Source organism: Pangasianodon hypophthalmus, chromosome 9 (genome assembly GCF_027358585.1).
Source record: "Pangasianodon hypophthalmus isolate fPanHyp1 chromosome 9, fPanHyp1.pri, whole genome shotgun sequence".
Lineage (NCBI taxonomy): Eukaryota > Metazoa > Chordata > Actinopteri > Siluriformes > Pangasiidae > Pangasianodon > Pangasianodon hypophthalmus.
Window position 1 is genome coordinate 29426323 of NC_069718.1, and position 22865 is coordinate 29449187.

A 22865-nucleotide genomic window follows, 5' to 3' on the forward strand; every position below is an offset into this window, starting at 1 on the left:
TAAAAAGGACTGTGTAATGTGTAGTATAAGAGCAGCATAGCTTTGAGTCAGTGAACTCTACAGGCTTTAAGACCCAGCTGAGTCAGTTAGCTGTGATTGGGACTCCTGACATCAGAGTAATTCCTGAGGTATGAGGCGAGTCTCCTGTTTGAATAAGTGTGCAGACTGTAGCTGAATTAAAAAGATGGAATTATTGGTGTTTAATGATGAACACATTGTTTAACAGTGCTGAGACAGCAGAGTATTAATTATTGCTGATATTTCTGTTGTAATTCTAGAAGGATGGAGGGAAAGAGATCAGACTCACCAGAACCCAGCTGTGTGTCCATGAAGAGTGACGTGTCAATGGGACTTCCATTTAACTTCAGAGACAGAGACAGTTCTACTGATGTGAGGTCAGTATAGTGAGGTGTTTTACAGCAGTGTTCCACCTGATCAAACTCACTCATCTCATTATGAAGCCCTTCATGAGCTTTATCAGGTGTTGAAGCAGTAAAACACTAAACTGTGCAGTGCTGCAGCTCTCGGACTGGCAGTGAGGAAAACTGCTTTAAGAGTTCAGTTCAACAAATTTATTTGTTTGTTTAATTCTAAAGTATAATAATTTATAAATTATTTTTATAAAAACTATCATTTTAATCTTCAATATAAAATCTGAGAATAGATGGGATATTATCAGCATGATTAGGCTAATCTGCACTAATCTGATTAGGACAAGTTATATAACTTAATATTTTACTGAGCCTGACGGTAGCCTAAGAACCTGATAATTTTATATAAACATTTATTGATCAACAACATTCTGTTACAATGCAAATACAGACACAAGTGCAGGTGTTCAAAGTTTGCTTAAAAAAAGGGAGCAAACAAAATGTAATCCAGAGGCAAAAAGATTCATGCAAAGGTCAGGTAATGAGCAAATGAGAAACCCAGAATCAATGAATCCAAGGCTTGGTATCACCTGCTACAAAAGACACAGATCATATACCTTGCAGTTAGTGAATGGAGTCCTTACATACTGTGAGTCTGTCTGTGATTGTAATTGAGTCCAGGTGTTTGTGATCAGTATTCAGGTAAATGAGAATATGAGAGAGTCTGTGTTGTAGTCTTCAGCGGCCATTTTTGTAGGCCACATTCTGGGAATTGTAGCTGGACGCTGATCCCTGCATAGACATGATGCATACTGCATTATCCTCAGGGGAAGTCTGAGATAAAAGAAACTGAGTGATTCCTCTTTCTTCTGTTCTTTAGCCAATCGGACATGATTATCACCTGCTGCATGCTCCATGGTAAACTGTACAGTACCACAACCACAACATGCTACCACAACTGCAGCACAGTCTCTTGTGTTTCACAGATGAACTTCCTGCGATATTTTAAGAACTGTGTGACCGAGTCTGCATAAGCAGGCAATGATGCGTTCTCACACAGTTGCCCCATAACACTGATTTTGAGCTTCTACACAATTTCAGGTGAAAGTGGTCTGATTTTTGTCACTACTGTGTTTTTCTCACCACTGTGTAGACTTAATGTATTCATCAAACGATGTGTACAAGAATACGGGACAAATCATGTCCTTTGCCGACTCAGTAAGAGACACAGGATTTTAGTTTTCAACCGCGTATTATAAGGGATGAGTCACAACTTTAGTAAGCTCCCAGTGCAGCCAGATAATTCTTGTTTAGCAAAAATCATACTGAGCTTTGAAGAAAAAAATTAACAAGAAATACAATAACACCAGGATAAACACTAGCAGTGCTTTTCCATGATGGAATATTTTATTAATGATGAAGGAATGAAGCTAAACAGGGAATTAGTGACTCCTGGACGGGTCTGTAAACACAATCTGTAAGATTTGTTTCAGTCTGTTTCAGTGGCCTGCTTTACATAACAAATCCAGTAAATAAGTTTTTATCATGGATAAGGAATAAGTAAATGCTTTGGATTAAACACCTTGATATTGTAATGTTAGATAACTACACAGCTATGATAACATTGCAATGTTGAAAAATCAGTGAGAACTCGTTATACATTAAGAATGGGCAATAAAAGCACTCTTGGCCAACTTAATAAATGACTATGAGATGAGTTTTGCTTATTTCAAGTGCAATGCTCCTTTTGGCTGTTTGAGCAAAAGCTACATCCTAAAATACTAATATCAGCCACCTGGCACACTTGAGACATGAAGCTCTGGGGCTCACCGATGTAACAAGCAGAGTACCTGTCTAACATGATCAGACAATAATTCACTCGGCCATCCTGTATATAAACTAGCCTATAGCCATGGTAGTCACTGTTGTTAACAGCTAGTGAAAGTGTTTTAGCTATGAAAGAGAACCACAGATGTGCTCCAGTGTTGTCCAGCATTGAGGCGTTGATTGGAGGCTTGTCAGTTGGAGAAAGCTTTTCACTTTATCACCTAATTCTGTATAAGAGCTGTGTGCTGGGTAAATTATAAAGCATAATTAATTAAAGTCAATTGCTGTATAGAGAGAGAGCTTCATACATCAGTTCCTTATTATTCTGCAGTGTCTTACATTTATGCTGTGTATTATTATTCTTACTGCTCCACTGTTCATTATTATACATTTCTCCACTATTCTGTTATTCTACCAGCATTATTCTGTAGTTAAGTATTTTTATCACCAAGATCTAAACAACAAAGTAAAGCAATGCCCTTAATAAATAAACTGCCTCCTTCATTACTTGAAAGTGATGCCATGCTAATGCTAATCCTTGCTAATGATAGATGGAGTTTATTTGACAGTTGTCACTGTAGCTGAACTTTACTCTACAGGCCGCCATAGTTTCTAAGGTGGGGCTTTGTGAACATGGGCAGGGATTGGCCCCCCTTTGTGAATATGGCCCCCCCACCTCTGTGACTGGGTCCCAAGAGGTTGTGCCTTAGCCCCCTGCTCTACGCTCTATACACACATGACTGTGTTCTCTCCTAGCTCCACTTCTAACTTCAAGTTTGCTGATGACACAGTGTGGTTATGGGCCTCATCTCCAACAACAATTAGGCCACCTACCTTGATGAGGTGGAGAAACTAGAACCTTGGTGCCAGGCTAACTCTCTCTCTCTCTGGACGTCAGAAAAACAAGGAGCTGGTTGTGGAATTCAAGAAGAAGCAACAGTGGAACTACACCCCACTCAAGATCGGCGGGACCCCTGTGGAGAGAGTGAGCAGCTTCAGGTACTTTGGAGTACACATATCTGAGGACCTGACCTGGACTCATCACATCCAAGCTCAGGTGATCAAAGCCAGACAATGGTTATAGCTCAAGTGATCAAAGCCACAGTTGTACCATCTGATACTGCTGAGGAAATTCAGCATAATGAGTCTCCCCAGCAATCCAGAAAACATTCTATACTGGGGCATCTCAGCTTGGTACGGAAACTGCTCACCTCAGGACCGCAAAGCCCTGCAGAGAGTGGTGCACTTAGTTGAGCACATCTCTGGGTCTGCTCTCCCCTCTCTGCATGACATCTACACCAGGCAATGCAGTACCAGAACTGCTAAAATCTTCAAGGACTCCACCCACCCCGGTAACTGTCTGTTGAGCCTGCTGCATTCAGACAAGCGCTCCCGTAGTCAGATGGCTAAAACTGAGAGGCTCGAGAGGAGCTTCTTCCCTCAGGACATCAGACGCCTCAATACGGATATCTCAACTGCTCAGATTTCTTAGGACTCCTCATAGACTCTCCAGTCACTCTGCATGCCATTGACACACTGCACACTGCACTTTGCACTTAGTACTGTTACTACACCTAACACACTCACATATTTTGTTCACATAGCATACTGCATATTTTGTACATCTATTTTTTTTGCACATTCCTTGCTTATTTTGTACATGCTTTTTCACACATTCCTGTACATATATTTCTTATTTCTTATTATTTCTTATTTTCTATTCATTTCTGATTTTTAATTTAGTATTTAAAGGCACAGTCTATACAGCAATAGGCCAGGTTTTCATTTCACTGCAGGTTTATACTGTATATAACTTTGTATGTGACAAATAAAATCTTGAATCTTGAATATTGATTGGAGGCGGGCTCAAGGAGTAAAAAAAAAATCATATAAATGTTGAACCACCTACTTAACCTTTAGAGACCTGATCTTAAAAAATGTACTTATCTTACCTCCTGAAACTTTAAATATCTTTATCTTTATTTATCTGTATTCAATAGTGTGTGTTGTGGAGCTATGAATACATAATCCATATTACATGATGTTTTTTTGTTTGTTTTTTTTTCACAGACTGCAAAAGAAGCAATCAAACATCAGCAGAAATCAGTTGGAGTCCATATTCATGGTATGTGTAATTTTTTTTTTAATCAATGTGCATCAGCATTATGGGTAATCAGACGGAATTTCAGTTGTAACTGTGGTAATAGGAATGGACTTTTCTTCTTTTCATAAAATAAAAACATCTCTCACTGTGTAACATTATAATATTTAGATCTGTTACTGTGTGTTTCTAACCAGGAGCTGGAATGTAAAGTCATCACTCTGATAAAGAATGAGCTGAAGAGGTTTAGGAAGCTCCTGAGTCCAGATTACTGCACTGAGAGGGAGGTGGGGGATGAGGAGGATCTGCACAGTGTCAGAGAGGGAGCGCTGAAGATCACACTACACGTCCTGAAGAACATGAACCACACAGATCTCGCTAACACACTGCACAACAGTAAGAACTCTGAGTCATGGCTTTATTCCATCAGGTTCACTTTAGAGAAAGGAAATTGTTTTAGATATTAACACTTTTAGTGTGTTCATGATCCAGCTTGTGGTTACTCTGTCAATAATATTTAATACATGAATCAGGAACGAACAGCAGCATTTGAAAGAATTTTACATTATATATTGTGCTCAGTGATTTTGCATTAAAACATGTTATTATTTTGTTTATTAGAGTCTGTGGCCTCTGTGTATCAGGCAAAGTTGAAATCCAACCTGAGAGAGAAGTTTAAAAGAATTAATGAAGGAATCTCACAGCATGGAAGCTCAGCACTTCTGAATGAGATCTACACAGAGCTCTACATCACAGAGGGTTGGAGTGGAGACATTAATAATGAACATGAGGTGAGACAAATTGAGACAGCGTCCAGGAGACCAGCAACACAGGAGACACCCATCAAATGTAATGACCTCTTTAAAGACAAGTCCATCAGAAGTGTGCTGACTAAAGGAGTTGCTGGAATTGGAAAAACAGTCTCTGTGCAGAAGTTCATTCTGGACTGGGCTGAAGCAAAAGCAAATCAGGATGTCTTCTTCATGTTTCCACTTCCCTTTAGAGAGCTGAATTTGATGAAGCAGCAAAATCTCAGTCTGATGAATCTTCTTCATCACTTTTTCCCAGAAATGAGAAAACTAGAATTAATAGACTGCGACTCCTACAAAGTGGTGTTGATCTTTGATGGTCTGGATGAGTGTCGACTTCCTCTAAATTTCCAGAAGAATGAGCGATTGTGTGATGTGACAAAGTCAGCCTCAGTGGATGTGCTGCTCACAAACCTCATCAAGGGGAATCTGCTTCCCTCTGCTCTCCTCTGGATAACCTCTCGACCAGGAGCAGCCAATCAGATCCCTCCTGAGTGTGTAGACCTGGTAACAGAGGTACGAGGCTTCAGTGATCCTCAGAAAGAGGAGTACTTCAGGAAGAGGATCAGTGATCAGAGCCTGGCCAATAAAATCATCACACACATGAAGTGTTCCAGAAGCCTCTACATCATGTGCCACATCCCAGTCTTCTGCTGGATTTCAGCAACTGTTCTAGAGAGAATGTTGGGTGAAGCAGAGAGTGGAGAGATCCCCAAGACTCTGACTCAAATGTTCACACACTTCCTGATCTTTCAGATAAAACACAAGAACCAAAAGTACCATCAGAAATGTGACCCTGATCCTCAGCAGACCAGAGAGAGTATCCTGGCACTGGGAAAACTGGCTTTCCAACAGCTGGAGAAAGGAAACCTGATCTTCTATGAGGAAGACCTGAGAAAGTGTGGCATTGATGTCAGAGAAGCATCAGTGTACTCAGGAGTGTGTACCCAAATCTTCAGAGAGGAGTTTGGGCTTCACCTGGGGAAGGTGTTCAGCTTTGTACATCTGAGTGTTCAGGAGTTTCTGGCTGCTTTATACGCATTTCTGTGCTTTATTTATAGAAAGACAAATGTGCTAGTGGAGCAAAGCACTGGACCTTTCCATTTCTTCAGAAATCCAAACAGGTCTGAGTTCCTCAGGAGTGCAGTGGACAAGGCCTTACAGAGTGAGAATGGACACCTGGACCTGTTCCTCCGCTTCCTTTTGGGTCTCTCACTGGAGTCCAATCAGACTCTCTTACGAGGCTTAATGCCACAGACAGGAAACAGCTCTCACAGCAAACAGGAAACAGTCGAGTACATCAAGAAGAAGATCAGGGAGAATCCATCTCCAGAGAAATCCATCAATCTGTTCCACTGTCTGAATGAACTGAATGATCATTCTCTAGTGCAGGAAATACAAACTTACCTGAACAGAGGAGGTTACAGGCGTCTCAGTGGAACCAGACTCTCTCCTGCTCAGTGGTCAGCTCTGGTGTTTGTGTTACTGAACTCAGAACAGGAGCTGGATGATTTTAAATTGAATAAATATGACCCATCAGAGGAATGTCTTCTGAAGCTGCTGCCAGTGGTCAAAGCTTCTAGAAAAGCTGTGTGAGTATTTTTATTTATTAATGTTTTACTGCATGGTTTGTTATTTTAACGTAACACCAAACTGCACTGTTTGGATTAATACTTGTTAATAGTTACTTTAATCAGCTTTAAACAAACCTCTGGTACAATTACAGAAGATTGTTTCACGTTTATAAATAACATATTATGTATGCACTTAGGGCTGGGCGATATGGACAAAAACTTGTATCACAATATGGATAATTTCTTGAAATTCTATATATCATGATATATTATTGTTATGGGGAGTTTAGCTCTGCCCCCCCATCATATGACCCTATCCCGTGCCATCTTCGGAGGCATGTGTAGCCAAACGCAAAAACGTTGTTTTTGAACAACGTAAAACCCTTGGAAGAAAGTGGTATCAATTCCATATGCAAGAGCTCACAGACGCCCATGATTGGTTAGTATCACAGTGATTGATAGGGGAGAGAGAATATGCCACCCCTCGCTCCCTGAGAGCATGGACTCACTTGCTCACTTGGACTTGTGGCCACTGATGGCTGTAGCATTGTCAGGATTTGAACTTGTGATTTCCGGACAATAGTATCAACACTTTTCTGTTGCGCCACTTTGGAGGCTCTTTTTTTTTAAATAAAAGAAGAAAAAAACAGCACACGGTTAGTAGCTCCTAGCTTAGTGACATAAATCAGCTCCTAAAAACTGGCTTTTGGGACATTGGCGATATGGACAATATAGACATTTTCCTATCAATAGACATTTTTCTATCATCCTATGATATGTATCACCATATCACACAACCGTATCTGCACTGAAGGACACGTTAGAGAGAATAAGAACACTTTCACACCTACCATGTTCAGGTTGGATTGAACAAGCTTTCTCTTTAGGATCTGTTGGAACGTATGTGAACACTCCACCTGTACTTGGGTCCACACCAAACACCTGATCCAGAGTCTGTGTAAAATCTCGTGTGTTATTCTCTGTGCTCATACAGTTACAGTTACAAATCAAGTCCTCCAGACTTGATTTTTAACTGTATGAGCACAGAGAATAACACACACAAACTGTTTTACCATCTCTGTGAATTTCTATATATAACTCACTGTAAAGTATGACTAGTATTGGCATGTTATTAACTGGTAGTGTACAGTTCTATAATTCTTAATTTTTTGTAACAAAATGCACTATATCTGCAGTGTTGGTTGTAGAAACTTGAACACAGATCAGAGTGTATTGTTTGTAGGCTGCTCATGTGTTATGTACATGACCTAATGGTCTTATAATAAACTGTAGCTGAGAGATTGTGGAGTGCAGAAAGACGTCCCTGCTCCTGTAAATGTGCTGATGTGGTGTCCTGTCCTCTGATTTCTGTGTGTGAGAGAAACACACTGACATTTCTGTTACATGTTCAACTTTAGCTGTATTATGGCTGTGTCATGTGTTTGAGATCAGTGTTCTGATCTTTCATCATTTCTCTTCCAGGCTGTGTGAGTGTAATCTGACAGAGGAAAGCTGTAGAGTTCTGTCCTCAGTTCTCAGCTCAAACTCCTCCAGTCTGAGAGAACTGGACCTGAGTTACAATAAACTGCAGGATTCAGGAGTGAAGCTGCTCTCTGCTGGACTGGAGAATCCACATTGTACACTGGAGATACTGAGGTACACACACAAACACACACACACACACACACACACACACACACACACACTAAGTATGTGAATAAATGCCAAGTGCAAATGCATGCACACCATAGCTCATTTGCGTTTAGTGACGCCTACATAAATGGTAAAGCTCACAGAGAGCTGAAATCAGAACTTGAGGACCAAATTGAAAGAAAAGGAATTTCTCAGAGGTAGAAATGGAAGTTATTTATATTTTCACTCACATCCATACCAATAAAATATTACTAATCAGGTGAATTAGGTGTGAATGTTTTCATGTGAAAAGTAAATGGTTTGACATGAAAGGTGAGAAAAAGAGATCTACACTGTACGCAGGTGATCATGAACACTGAGCATCACACAGAGAAACTGCTGTGTTTAAATAGTTTAAAGTGTCTCAGTGACTGTTGGTCAGAAATCTCTCACACTGATGCGCTCTTCAGCCTCTCACACTACAGTCACTTCTCTCTGTTTGAAACATGACAATAACAAGAAATCCAAGCACTGATAAACTTGGACATGCACAGGAATGGCACAAGGTTGTTGTGTTGGTTAAATTAGTGCTGGCTCTAAAGTGTTGAACAGCATTTAAAGAAGATGCCGTGACAAACAGAAGTGATTTATAAACCAGCTTTCATCCTCCAGAACAATCATACTTATCTCTAAATATCTAAATATCTCTAACAGTGTGCTCTAAATCTTCTGTCAGCTGAGGCGTTTGCACCGTGTCAGCTTATGGCTATACACAGACAGACCGGCCCTTCCTCCTTTATACAGACGTATTTTTTTTGTCTTAACTGAATGACCCGTCTCATTTGTATTACTTTATGAATTTCTGTTGTTTAAATTTGTTTCCTATTAATGCCATTAATATGAATCTAGGGTTAGAGTTTCTGTGTTTCACAAAAGTTTCGTTAAATTGGTGTGTAATTGAAATAAATACTGTTAGTGAGTTAAATTTGACAGCATAATCCGTATAAATAATCACAGTAACTCATTGACATTTATACGATTTGAAGCCAATCAATCAGTTTCACCTTCCTTAGTTTTGTTTTATCTGTAAATTGACACAAACTCAGGAGCTCTTGTCCCCAGTGAGACCCCTAGCACACAGGAACAGGAGTCCAGTGTTGATGCTATTTCCCCAAGCTCCAGCTCAGTCCAGAACTCCTCCATAAGTGCCTGATGAATGTGAAAGTAGAGGACGGTGAGGTGTTGGTGGAGAAGCACTGGGTTGAGGGTCAGAATAAAGACCAGATAAAGCAGCTATGCACATACATAAAGAGCTAGCTCTTGTGCTGAGTGGCCAAACCCATTTAACTCTGATCCAACACCTCATCAACCTTTTCTCTCAACATCTTGTAGATGTTCCACAACATTACATTTTTAATTTACACATTAAACATTTCCATTTGCATTTGTGTAAATGCTCCTACAGAGGGTTTATGAGTAATATGAAATTCATTCATATCCAGTGTGATAAATGAGACCCAGTGTTTTATGTGAGTAAAAAAGTGTGTAAAAAAGTGTGTATTTTTATAAGGTGTAGATTAGCATTGTTTCTGATGTTGAGCTTTGTTTTTTGGTGTTTGTGTGTGTATATTGGGGTGTTATGTGATTTGTATCTGTGTGTGCAGGTTATAAGATTAAGGTCCAAAGAACAATGAACAGCAACTGTATTACTATCTCTGTGTAATTCAACTTTGTGTTAATGCTGAAATATCTACATCACTTCTCACATCAGAACAAAGTACATTTATTTCTACAGTGTGTAGATCAGTGTACATTACACACACATTTACTTTAATAACATGCCAGTACTAGTCGTACTTTACAGTGAGGTCAATAAGCCAATTTCTCTGATGTTATCTGTCCTCATGGAGCTGTTACCATTTTATAGAGCTGTTTCTATTGTTCTATGGGAGGAAAAAAATATTCCAGAAAATGTTTGTAATGGAAATGTGTGCACAATGTACACTGATCTACACACTGAACACACTGTAATGAAGCAGTAAAGGACAGTGTGTAAATGTGTAAATGTTCTCCAGCAGAACTTTCCCCAGAGCTGCTGAACACACTGTATGAAAAACTCTCTGCTAGAAATAAAGAGACGTGTTTGTGATGGAAACACCTCATTTCACAATCAGATAAATAAATCAAACATTTCATCATTTCTCTTCCAGTCTGTGTGAGTGTAATCTGACAGAGGAAAGCTGTAGAGTTCTGTCCTCAGTTCTCAGCTCAAACTCCTCCAGTCTGAGAGAACTGAACCTGAGTAACAATAAACTGCAGGATTCAGGAGTGAAGCTGCTCTCTGCTGGACTGGAGAATCCACACTGTACACTGGAGATACTGAGGTACACACACACACACACACACACACACAGAGCAGAGTTTTGATAAATGCAGCAGCATTTCATCTGTGGTAATTGTAATTGTAGTGATCTGATATATTTTCCCTGTTGTGTGTGAGATGGAGAGTAAATGTACTGTATATAAAGATTTTGTGTAGTTCATGTTTTCAACTGAGTGTGTTAAGTGTGTGAAGGTTTTCTTTCTTGCAGGATGCGTAATTGCAGTATTACAGATGAAGGTTTTGCTGCTCTGGCTTCAGCTCTGAGGTCAAACTCCTCATCACACCTGAGAGAACTGGATCTGTACGGTAATAAGCCAGGAGAATCAGGAGTGAAGCTGCTCTCTGATCTACTGAAGGATCCACACTGTAAACTGGAGACACTACAGTGAGTTACTGACTTACTGCCTCTTTACTGTACTGTATGATACTGAGTAATATTCACTGTGTACTGCATATTGTTGACAGTTTTAGTGTGTGTGCATGTGTGTGTTGGTGTTTATACTGATGATGTTTGTTTACACTGATGCTCTTCTCTGTCTTTCAGCATTAAGGATCGTAAACTCACCAGGACTGGCGTATGACAGGAGTCTCACCTCAAACCTCTTTTCCAGGATAAAGCAGTTTTGGTGAAGCGTTAGAACCCGTCCCACATTTCCAGCAGTTTGGGAGCTGAATCATTCATATTCAGATGCAGATGGTCCATAACAATAACCGTGACTGATCACATCCTTTTATCCACTCAGCTACAAGTTACTTCAGGCTTTAATAACATAATTTACAATCCAAAGTCAAATCCTTCAGCGTCTACACACAACACAGAGATATCATCACATCATCACACTCATTACACAAATACACATCCATGTGTTGTAGCTGTTTATAGCTTATTTTTAGCTCCACATTTTTATCTATTTATTCAGTGTGTTTAAGCTCAACATGGATTCATTCAGTTTGTTGTAATAATTTAATAATTTGTCATATATTATTATTTTATATATATTTTGTTGCAATTTGTTGTAATATGACTGTCAAACATTTGTTTCTCCACAGATGATTGATTCACAGTTGCAATATTGATTTAATCGTTTTTTTATTCAAAAATTGTTGCTTGTTTGCCAATGTGTTTTAATAGTTACCATGGTAGTTTGAATATTTAAGAGATTTTGATTTTTCAACTAAAAAAACTGTAACTGAAACTCTAACTACATATACTGTATATACAGTCAGGTCCATAAATATTGGGACAGTGACACAGTTTTGGTAATTTTGCCTCTGTACACCACCACAGTGGATTTGAAATGAAGCAGTCAAGATGTGACTGAAGCATAGACTTTCAGCTTTAATTCAAGGGGTTTAACAAAAATATTGCATTAACTGTTTAGGAATTACAGCCATTTTTTACAGAGTTCCTCCATTTTCACAGGCTCAAAAGTAATGGGACAATTGACTGATAAGCAGTTTCATGGCCAGGTGTGGCCTGTTTCCTCCTTATATCATGATAAATTAAGGAGATAAAAGGTCTGGAGCTGATTCCAAGTGTTGAATTTGCATTTGGTAACTGTTCATGGGAACTCTCAATATGCCGTCCAAAGAGGTGTTGATGCAAGTGAAGGAGGCCATCATTAGGCTGAAAAACCAAAACAGACCTATCAGAGAGATAGCAGAAACTTTAGGAGGGCCAAATCAACAATTTGGTACATTCTTAAAAAGAAGGAATGCACTGGCGAGCTCAGCAACACCAAAAGGCCTGGGAGACCACAGAAAACAACTAAAGTGGATGATTGCAGAATTCTTTTCTTATTGAAGAATAACCCCTTCACAACATCTAGCCAAGTCAGGAACACACTGGAGGAGGTAGGCCTATCATTGTCAAAGTCTACAATCAAGAGCCACCTTCATGAATGTAAATACAGACGATTTTCCTCAAGATGCAAACCGCTGGTAACACTCAAGAACACAAAGGCCAGATTAGACATTGCTAAAAAACCTCTAAAAAAAGCCTGACCAGTTCTGATGCAAGATTAACTTGTACCAGAATGATGGGAAGAGAAAAGTATGGAGAAGGAAAGGAAGGGCTCATGATCCAAAGCATACCACATCATCCGTCAAACATGTGGAGGCAGTGTTATGGCATGGGCATGTTTGGCTGCCAATGGAACTGGGTCACTGGGGTTTATTGATAATGTGACTGTTGATAGAAGTAGCAGGATGAATTCTGAAGTGTACAGAGCTATACTTTCTGCTCAGATTCAGTCAAATGCTGCAAAACTGATAGGACAGCGCTTCACAGTACAGATGGATAACAACCCAAAACATACTGTGAAAGCAGCCCAAGAGCTTGGAAATTAAATGTTCTTAAATGGCCGAGTCAGTCACCTGACCTCAACCCAACTGAGCTGCTTTTCACTTACTGAAGGCAAATCTGAAGGCAGAAAGACCCACAAACAAGCAGCAACTGAAGATGGCTGCAGTAAAGACCTGGCAAATCATCTCAAGGGAGGAAACTCAGCATTTGGTGATGTCCATGGGATCCAGACTTCAGGTAGTCATTGACTGCAAAGGATTTACCACCAAGTAATAAAAATAATCCTAATATTTATGATTATATTAGTTTGTCCCATTACTTTTGAGCCTGTGAAAATGGAGGAACTCTGTAAAAAATGGCTGTAATTCCTAAACGGTTAATGCAATATTTTTGTTAAACCCCTTGAATTAAAGCTGAAAGTCTACGCTTCAGTCACATCTTGACTGCTTCATTTCAAATCCACTGTGGTGGTGTACAGAGGCAAAATTACCAAAACTGTGTCACTGTCCCAATATTTATGGACCTGACTGTATTTCTGTCATTTAATACAGTTTTGTATATGTGTTGTGCGTATGTTATTTACACTATGTGTAGTACAAAATAAACAGTGACTGTGTCTGAAACACAACAGTTCAGGTGTTTGAGGACTGTACTGTAATTACTCTTAGCATCGACCACTACCAGGACTAACACGTGTTCCACCACACTGAGAAACTTCAATGTTGTGTCATGACTCGTGATCTCTGAGCTGAACTTTCTGACTGTTTATGAGGAATCTTCTCGTAACCATGGTGACAGTGAGAGTCTCAGCTGTTCAGAGTGAACATCTCTCTGCTCTAGTGTACTCGTTGTTACTGCACTATTTAGGGCACATGAGCCTCCCGTGGAGGAAGTAGGGATTAGGGTGAGTACAGCCCGGGGGTTAGTTAATTATTACTATAGAGCAGTGTGTGATGCTGTGAGTGTGCTGGTGGTGGCTGATGTCCAGTAAATAATGCGGTAATGTTACCTTCAAACAAAGCATGTGTCAGTCTCACATGCATTTAGTTTTACCCATCAATAAAACATGTTTCTGATCATAACCAGACTGCATTCTGTTCACTCTATATGATTTATATCCTGGCCAGATACAGCTACTTAGCTAGTTGTGTGCGTGTACGACTGCACACACAAGACTATGAGTGACAACGTGAACATGAATATAGAGCCCCATAAGAGCTTTTCCCCTGTAACCTGACCTGTGATCAGTCCCTGACTACCAGCATTAAGGCAAATTGGCCTGGGTCGGTTCATGGCTCGTATTCTCAGGGATCAGATGAAACAAAAAATTCACTTTAAAGTTTAAAGTTTAAAGTTCACTTTAAACCGCTTCTTCAGCTGATGAATATAATTATATTGTCCAAATTCTAAAGCCCTACTGTAATCAGATACTTATTAATAATCCCGGGAGCAAAGTGGTCCTTTTTGAACAAAAAGAAAATATTTTTAGCAGAAAAGTGCTTTTATTAATCTATTTAAAACATTTTTACCCAATAGTCACATGACAATTTTTAGAATATTGTTTATATAGAGAAACACAACTGAAGGACATCTTTAACAATTTGTAAAAAGACCTTTTTTTTGTTTGTGTAATGTTAAAAAAACTCAAATATATGAAAATGTAAATAATATGTGTGGTAATAAACCTACAACAGAATTACACAGTTAAACCAGAAAAATGCTGAAGAACCTAAAATGGAGGCCAGAAATAACAGAATATTAAAGTGTAAAGACTAGCAGACTCAAAAGACTAGCAGTCAAATATGTTCTAGCTGTTTCTATAAAAGATTTATAGTTCCATACAAGATCTTCTGGTTATCAGAGTCTACTAAAAACATTTTCCTGTTAGCTAAACAAGACTGGGTGCTAACTAGCTAAATTGTTAAATGTGCTAACACACCGAGTGTGTTGAAAGCAACTAGACACGCAGGTGTGTTCAACATTAATGTCGTCAGATTAGTATTATTAGGATTAGCAATTGATTTCTAAAAACTGTCAATCAAACTATCAAGCTAGAACTCTGTACATGACGTCATAATCATTCACTGCTTCTCTCTCTCTCTCTCCATACACACTTACAGGGCCCCCAACTTTGAGTATTTCTGTTATTGCAAAAGCAGCTGCTGAAATTATAATTATATGAAGATTAAATAAATAAAGATATAAAAATGAAAAAAGGAACACATTTTCTATTTGAGTATTTTTTTGCACTGTTTGACATGTACAACCCCTGGCAAAAATTATGGAATCACCACACTTAGAGGATGTTCACCCAGCTTTTTTACTTTATAGCAAACAAATAAATCATAGATATGACAGAAAAAGGTTTTGTTCAATAGCTTAACATTCTGGCTTTGTGAAACATACATCCAAAAAATTCACTGACTTTTTTTTTTTTATTAATGGCATGTCTTTTTCCAAATCAAGTAGAGGAAAAAATTATGGAATCACTCAATGTTGAGGAAAATATTATGGAATCATCTTCTTAATTTTCACGCCTTTCTTAATTTCCACTTCTAAAACAAATACCGGGACAAGTCTTAAAATGCTAATTAGTCAGCAGTTAAAAGGGAGTGCTTACACACCTTAACGAGCTGTTGGACTCAGCTAATTGCAAGGAAACATGGCTCCAACGAGGGAGTTGTGTCTAAAATTTGGTGCAAATATAAACTTAATGGGTAGGTTATAAAAGGAAAACATACAGGCAGACTAAGGAAGACGTCAAAGCGTCAGGATAGAAAACTCAAAGCAATATGCCTTGAAAATAGAAAATGCACAACAAAACGAAAAACAAATGGGCGGAAACAGGAGTCAATGTTTGTGAAAGAACTGTAAGAAACCGGCTGAATGAAATGGGATTTACATATAGAAAAGCCAAAAGAAAACCAGCACTAACACCAAAACAGAAGAAAACGAGGTTACAATGGGCTAAGGAGAAGCAATCATGGAGTGTGGATGATTGGATGAAAGTGAAATTCAGTGATGAATCATGAATCTGCATTGGCCAAGGAGATGATGCTGGAACTTTTGTCTGGTGCCGTTCTAACGAAACATATGAAGATGACTGCCTGAAGAAAACAATCAAATTTCCCAACTCATTATTGATATGGGGTTGCATGTCAGGTAAAGGACCAGGGGAGATGGCAGTCATTACCTCAGCAGTCAATGCACAGTTGTACAGTGAAATTTTGGACACTTTTCTCATTCCATCCATAGAAAATAGGTTTGGTGATGATCAAGTAATTTTTCAGGATGACAATGCATCTTGCCACAGAGCAAACAGTGTTAAAGCTTTTCTTCAGGAAAGGCATATCAACTCAATGACATGGCCAGGAAACAGTCTCGGATCTCAATCCAATTGAAAATTTATGGTGGAAATTAAAAAAAACTGGTCTATGATAAGGCTCCATCCTGCAAAGCTGATCTGTCAACTGCTATTCGAGAAAGTTGGAACCAGATTGATGGGGAATATTGTTTTTCATTAGTGAAGTCTATGCCTCAAAGAATTCAGGCTGTCATAAAAGCCAGAGGAGGATCAACAAAGTACTAATTGTGTTTTTTTTTTGATGATTCCATATTTTTTTCCTCAACATTGAGTGATTCCATAATTTTTTCCTCTACTTGATTTGGAAAATGACACGCCATTAATAAAAAAAAAAAGTCAGTGAATTTTTTTGATGTATGTTTCACAAAGCCAGAATGTTAAGCTATTGAACAAAACCTTTTTTGTATCATATCTGTGATTTGTTTGTTTGCTATAAAGTAAAAAACCTGGGTGAACATCCTCTAAGTGTGGTGATTCCATAATTTTTGCCAGGGGTTGTACATTCGCAGTTGGATTTCCCTTATTTTCAAATCCAAATGTTGACAGATATGCAACTGGCAAATAAAGGAACAAGAAATTACATCTGAAATTGAAACGTGGAAAACCAGAACACAAATAATATAGAAGTCAAGATCCATCCACAACAACACACAGCGCTGCACACAACACCCTTTAGATTTATATTATTCATCAACCTGCATTCTTTACTCTAGTCTTTCTGTATTATTATTATTATTATTATTATTATTTTCAGTTCCTCTTCTTATTTTCATGCAGTAAAGTGACTTGATCACTGCAACCTGTAATCAAACTAACTCCAAAGCTGTGTCCTCTAAATCCTGTGTGTAAAGCCCAGTTTCCCAGCCCTTATCTAACATATGGCAGTGTTTTATCTGCTTTCTCTACAACCCCCGCCTCAGCTCGTGCAGGCCGCTTTGCTTCATTCCAGCTGATGACTGGAATCAGGGGAGTTTGGGGCAGCTTCTGATTGAACATCCTCGGGAGTCTAAAGAGGCCTCTCTATAATAGCTTTCTTACCAGTTCAACTCCAACTTCATCAGCACCCTAATAAAGCACTGCATGTTAGTTTTGTTCAGGGTCACTATCTAAACTGAGAGTCTATTCACAAGCACTAGCACTACTACACTTCACATTCAATATTTCCTTCTCTAATGTTTAGGGTTCCTAATAAAACTGCCATATTCAATCATGAGCACCAAAAGTCATGTTCAGTCTCATCACTGCTTCAGTGGAACTTCATATGTTCCGTACGTGGCCTCAGCTATTTCACTCGACAATCTCCACAACTAGGGAAGAAGATTACACAGATAAAGCCAATATATACCTTATTACAGTAAAACATAAAGGGAAAAAGGGAGGGGAGGAGGCGGGAGCATTCACTAACATTTCTCTAATATTTCTCTAACAGTTCTCTCCACTCTCCCCCGGCTAACTACTACAAGTGTAGACTTATAAACACCGCCATAAAATACTTCATAACAGAATAGTGATTGTGGGAAATTGCAGTTCCTGGGTTTGGCCACATGAGCAGATTTAGTGCATATATTAGCCCAAAAACAGGCACATAGCATGTGGAAGATTTTCAGGATCATCCATCGCTATGGCTCCTTCTAGAATAATCGCTCTGTGTGAAGCCTCCAGATGCAGTGCTTGTGGAGAATCCTGGCTGTCTTCAGGTATCACGGTCAGAAATGTGGAGTGTGTCCCAATCACAGTCCTAATAAAAAACAGAAATATTACAATCCTAGTTACATTAAAAATCCAAACCTCACAAATGTATGTTTCATTTAAAGATCCAGGACCATCACCTTCTTTATGTACAACTAATGGAGATAAATAAAGGTTGTGAATCAAAATATCATGTTAAATTTATATTCAAAACAGTGAACTGTACAGTGAATAAAAATATCGAATCAAAAAGAAATGAGAAAGAAAACTTCAAAAGCAGAGTTTGTGCTTCTGGTCCAAGCTAAGAGAGTTAAGTGTACAGAGTTGAATGAGGCATGCCTACATGTGATTATATGTGTGTGGGCATTATTTGGAATGAAATGTAGGATACTTGCCAAACGTGTTTGAAAAAAGTCAGTGGTTTCTTCTCCAGAATGAGAGGAAGGCCACGGAGAACTGCTGTGTGCTTAGCAGTGATGTCAGTGCTCTGAAAAAAAATATAACAGAATCAATTAAAAGTTGAGCTGTAACAGAATTTAGTTTGCAAGAAAGAAACACTGACAAGCTTACCATAGACTTAATTTGCTCAAAGATCTCAGAAAGCCTCTTTCCAACTGCCCCTTCTTTGATTCAAAAATTTCCAGAAAACGAGCTGTATGTTGATCAAGTGTTGAGAAGAAATCTTGTTTGAGGCTTTTGCTTGTGAAGCGATTAAACTCTGCAATGACCTATGAAAGGAAAAAGAAAAGTTTAAGATCTATTGGGTTTTTAGTTAGTGTTAAAGGAAAACTCCACCCAAAAATGAAAATTCTCTCATCATTTACTCAGCCTCATGCCATCCCAGATGTATGACTTTCTTTCTTCAGATGAAGATAAATTAAGATTTTTAGAATAATTATCCATCTCTGTATAATCATCTATATATCATCTATATATCATCTAGTGTCATTTTTTCTGTTTTTTTTTTCTCCCATATGGAATAAACGGAGGATACACGGATTCTAGCAAATGTTAAACTGCTAATTTCCATCAACACAATCCAGCAATTTGATTATAATCCCACCACATCCAATGTCACTGTGTAACGCTAACTCATTTAATATGACTGTTACACGGTTGATTAATGTAAATTGACCAATTAACCAATTAAGCAATTAAAAACTAGGACAAACAATATGCTTTTCCCCTCAGCTTCCAAATCGTCTCCACCTACAGGTAGAACTGCGCATGACCCCCACAACTTTTCAAAATCCTCATTATTTTAAGAAGAGGTTAATTGAATCTGTTGAGTTTAATAAAACAAAGTTTAAAAAGTTGTCATTGCTTAGTTACACTCAGTAAGGTCAACAAACTTATTCAAAACAAGTTATAGTCACTTCATTTTATTAGTAAGATCATCAGTAACATTTCCAGTGGTCTATTGTCTCATCCTCATCACAATCATGAACAGGACATTTTTTCTTTGTTCCAAAACAGCTCCATTTCACCTCACATCTAACTGCGACTCTACCCCACTGACCAGCCCCATGACGTCACGCCCATTTTCACACATGCCTTTGCTCTTCATATTTCTGATCCATTGCCTAAAAACCTCCCCATATTCATCCTCGTTTATTTCCTCAGATATGGATTTGTTAGCTAATTTGTCCCAGTCTATTTGTAAGTGTTTATATTTGTCTTTAAAATGGCCGTATAATAATTTGTAAGAAGGAGTTAGTGTCTGGCTCTGCCTGCTTTTTTCTGCCATGTTCTTATGTCCCCTATCCAATCTGTTCTTCTTTTTATAGCTTGTGTGATATGTGGACAGAAGGATCCTTTAATTGAAGCCCTATGTCGATGGCCCCAAGTCCAGCAGAAGCTGTAGGTTTGTATAAAAGCTCCCGGTTCGTTACTTCCCTGTTATTGCCCCAGATAAAGCCAACGCAAAGCTTGTTTCATTTCATTCCGCATTTATTGTCGGGAGGGAAAATGGCAGCTAAAAACATCAGTTTACATCATATGAAGGTCTTGCTTATTTGAATCCTAGTTTTCTAATTCAGCAGCTTTCCAATGATGGATTTCAGTTTTAATCTCCGCGACCACTCATTTTGCTGCTCAGATCTGGTTCAAGAACAACTCCGAAATAACAAGCGCTACTCTCTCCGTGATAGAGCAACACAGCCGCTCTGTGATTGGCTGAGACCGTTGTGGCAGAAGAACCAATCACAAACACGCTGTCAAATTCCAGCGTCCGCCCACCGTTCTATTCTACTCTACACCCCTCCCACCCCCGTTTGTGACGCCGCCTCTGTGTGTGTGTGTGTGTGTGTGTGTGTGTGTGTGTGTGTGTGTGTGTGTGAGAGAGAGAGAGAGAGAGAGAGAGAGAGAGAGAGAAAGCGCATGAAAACAGACAGAAGGGAAAATAGACATACAAACGCACAAACGAACAAAACTATAAACAGCGATATAGAGAAATATAAATTCTTACTAGTTTGCCCATATGTTCATGTTATTCCTACAGCCTCTGTCACCGTTTTGGGATCAGGATTATAAGAGCCATGTAAATATTCATGTGTGATGTCATGTGACTGTGGGAAAATCTGGGCGTGTCATTAATTATTTGAGAGTTAAAGCACCTGGGAGTGGGAGGGGTTGGCAGGAAGGAAGGGGGTGAGTGTGGGAGCACACATTTGTTTGTTGACCGTAAATTCATTCAGAGTTTTTGCCTTGATTCAAATGATCTCCCGATGCTTCAGGAAATGTTGATGCCTCAATGTTAAGTATTCGGTGGAGAAAATAAACTTCAAGATGCAAATGTAATGGATGATTGACGTGTCACAAGTTATTCCCGCATTCAGCTCCTGCGGCTTTGGTTGGCTTTTAGGCCGCTACAATTTAGTCAACAAACAATTATGTTGTTGGATGAATGAATGGATTTTGGATTATGCAAGGAGACCCGCACGCTTCTGCAACTGGAATTAAGAGCAGCGCTGATGGAGCATATGGATCTACTCACACTCGTTCATGAGAAGGATTACTGCATGATTGGATTTTCGGAACAACAGGATCGATGATTTTGGATATGTTTGCTGACATCGAATCGGTAGGACATGGATTGTAATTTTTTCTTTGCTTGTGTTTGCGGATGATTTGAAATGGCTTGGCGGTTTTGTTGCTGTTGGTTTGCTGTTGATCTAGCGCTGTTGGTGTGTTTAAGCCGTTGTTTGGGCTTTGGTGAGAGTGTGTGAGTTGAGGAGCGTCTTTGACGTGCTTTGTTACAAAGTGTTTGCGTGTTTCGGATTGTGCTCGCGTGTTTTGAATAGACGCGCTGAGATGCGCAGGCTGTAATCATGAGTTCTCAAGAGTAAATATAAATACAGTGACACCTTTATAAAAGACACAAAGCAGTGGATAAGTGGAATTGAGAGCTCAGGTGATAATGCTCAAGATCAACCACTGGAATCAGCCGGGTGTCTTCTAGATCAGGGGTTTTCAACCTTTTTAATTCCATGGACCCCAAATATGATGATTCCTTGCAGGGGACCCCCTTGCCTAAAATATAAAGACTATGTATTTTAAGTAGGCTATAAACACCTAAACTAAAATTTTGTAATGTAAAGACATATTGCAATTCATATTACACTAAACAGACATCTGAAATTCTATTTCAACAACAATTTCTTTTATTATTTGGCAACTCACTATAGCCAGAAATGATTCTCACAATTAACCGTTTCCTGTAGCTAAATATTTACATTTACTGAACAGAGTACCTTTTCTAATTAAGGCACTGATAGATGAAAAGTTTAACCTGAAGGACAACATTTGTAGTTTCTGTAGTGTTTTTTTTTTTTTTTTTTTTTTTTTTTTTTTTTTTTTTTTGTAGTAGCTATTTCTAGAACAGTGTGACAAGTTAAATCTGAAGGACTGCATTTGCACTACAAACACAATCTAACGGTTTGCAATTTTGGTGACCCTTTATTACGCTTGATACATGCACTGAGATTTGTTTTGATGAACGAGAGACATGTCAGGACTATTAGGCGTATTCCGAGTGGGATCTACTCTTCCCATTGTTCCATTTTTATGAAACGTTTGTTTGTGGACCAGATAACATGAACCCCTAATTAATCCAGTGTTTCAGGCAAATATTAGTCTAATACTATTACTATTTGTCATTTCTATAGGAACAGTCCCCTCCGAAAGTATTGGAACAACAAGACCAATTCTATTGTTTTTGCTATGCACTAAAGACATTTGGGTTTGAGATCAAAAGATGAATATGAGATGATAGATCAGAATTTCAGCCATTTCCTCATATTTACATCTGAAACTAGAGAGGTGAATACTGGAATAAGACCAGGTGATATTTTTTCTAATCTTCAACTGTCCAGTTTGGGTGAGTCTGTGAGTCTTCTGCTGTTGAAGCCCATCCACCTGAAGGTTTGATGTTTTGTGCATGCTGAGATACTTTTCTGCTCTCCATGGTTGTAAAGAAATTCTTATGTTTGACGTGAACATTAACTGAAGCTCTTGACCTGTATCTGCACGATCGTATGCACTGTGCTGCTGCCACATGATTGGTTGATTAGATAACTGCATGGATAAGCAGGTGTACATGTGTTCCTAATAAAGTGAACAGTGAGTATAATTGCTATATAATACGTTTATTTTCTTTACTTAACCAGAGGAAGGTTGATTGTTTCCTCTGCCTCATCCAGGAGAATGTTCATGAGCTGATTGATGGCTTCAGCCTCTGTCCCATCATCCAGCTATTTCAGTATCTCTGTTTTAAAATAAGTTCATATTGACAGTTTTTGAACAGAACTAA

At 38.8% G+C, this 22865-nt stretch overlaps 1 protein-coding gene across 1 annotated transcript in view; it reads left to right on the forward strand.

Moving 5' to 3' along the window:
* LOC113523737 (NACHT, LRR and PYD domains-containing protein 3-like) overlaps positions 1-22865 on the forward strand; it is a 152080-nt gene that overhangs the window by 602 nt on the left and 128613 nt on the right. The gene's annotated exons all lie outside the window — the stretch shown is intronic.